The 1,842-nt window shown below is 44.2% G+C and overlaps 1 protein-coding gene across 1 annotated transcript in view; it reads left to right on the top strand.

Moving 5' to 3' along the window:
- Syce1 (synaptonemal complex central element protein 1) overlaps positions 1 to 1,842 on the top strand; it is a 12,177-nt gene that overhangs the window by 1,012 nt on the left and 9,323 nt on the right. The window lies entirely within an intron of this gene.

Genomic DNA, 1,842 nt, shown 5'->3' with positions numbered 1-1,842 from the left:
TGGTTCCAGTTTCTATAGGGTTAGTGCATTTGTATCATGGCAGGAATCATGGTAGCAGGCAGGCTACATTAGGCCATAGTGCTGGAGCAGTAGCTGAGAGCTTACGTCTTTTTTTTTTTTTTTTTAAAAGTATTCACATATTTAAATGTAATATGTAAATTACATTTTACATATTGCATTTAAATATATGTAATATATTTAAATCTCCGAGAGGATGTTCCCTTCCACCAGGGCTCCCTTCTCCCTGGGGCCCCAAGTCTCCCGAGGATTAGGCACTCTTCTCCCACTGAGGCCAGACCAGGCCCTCTTTTGCTATATATGTGCCAAGGGCCTCCGACTAGGCCCTCTATGCTACCTGGTTGGTGGCTCAGTCTCTGGGAGCTCCCTGGGATCTGGGTGAGATGAGACTTCTGGTCTTCTTATGGGGTTGCCCTCCACTTCAGCTTCTTCAGTTCTCCTAAATCAACCATAGGGGTTCCCGACTTCAGTCTAATGGTTGGGTGTTTACGTATCTGTGTCAGTCTCAGTCAGCTACTGGTAGGGCCTCTCAGATGTAAGCACATCATAGCATCATTAATAGTGTCAGGCCCTCTGAATCCCCCATGAGATAGATCCCAAGTTGGGCTGGTCATTGGACTGCCTTTCATTCAGTTTATTCTCCAATTTTGTCCCTTCAGTTCAGTTCCCTCTGAATCCCCCATGAGATAGATCCCAAGTTGGGCTGGTCATTGGACTGCCTTTCATTCAGTTTATTCTCCATTTTTGTCCCTGCAGTTCTTTTAGACAGGAACAATTCTGGGTCAGAGATTTTGATTGTGGGTTGGTAACCCATCCCCCCACTTGAGGCTTGGTCTATCTACTGAAGGGAGACTCTTTGAGTTCCCTGTCCCCACTCACTGTTGGGCATTTTGGGTAAGGTTACCCCCATTGATTCTTGAGAGTCTTTCACATTCCAGTACTTTCTAGAGGGTCCTCTCACCTCCCATCCCCCGAGGCTGCTTATTTCTATTCTGCTGGTCTTTGGGCTTCTTTTGTCCAACCTCCCATACCTGGATCCTGTTCTCCCTTTCCTCCCCCCCCCCGTCCCCTCTTCCACCCAGATCCCTCTCTTCATCTTTCGTGATTGTTTTCTTCCCCTCTTCTAAGTGGGATTGAAGCATCCTCACTTGGGCTGTTTGACATGTTAAACTTCGTGCAGTCTGTGGGTTGTATCTTAGGTATCCTGTACTTTTGGCTAATATCCACTTATTAATGAGCACATGCCATGTATGTCCTTTTGGGTCTGGGTTACCTCACTCAGAATGATATTTTCTAGTTCTATCCACTTGCCTGCAAAATTCATGATGTCCTCATTCTTAATAGCTGAGTAGTATTTCATTGTGTAAATGAACCACATTTTCTGTACCCATTCTTCAGCTGAGGGACATCTGGGTTGTTTCCACCTTCTGGCCATTACAAATAACTCTGAACATAGTGGAACATGTTTCCTTCTGGTGTGGTAGGGCATCTTTTGCAAATATGCCCAAGAGTGGTGGTATAGCTGTGTCTTCAGGTAGGTCTATTTCCAATTTTCTGAGGAACCTCCAGATTGATTTCCAGAGTGATTGTACTAGTTTGCAATCTCACCAGCAATGGAGGAGTGTTCCCCTTTCTTCACAAACTTGCTAGCATCTGCTGTTGACTGAGTTTTTGATCCTAGTCATTCTGGTTGGTGTAAAGTGGAACCTCAGGTTCGCTTTGATTTTCATTTCCCTGATGACTAAGGTCTTGGACCATTTCTTTTTTTTTATTTTTTTTATTTTCTTTATTTACATTTCAAATGCTATCCCAAAAGTTCCCTAT

Source organism: Mus pahari, chromosome 1 (assembly GCF_900095145.1).
Source record: "Mus pahari chromosome 1, PAHARI_EIJ_v1.1, whole genome shotgun sequence".
NCBI lineage: Eukaryota > Metazoa > Chordata > Mammalia > Rodentia > Muridae > Mus > Mus pahari.
This window is presented reverse-complemented; position numbering and strand designations above follow the sequence as displayed.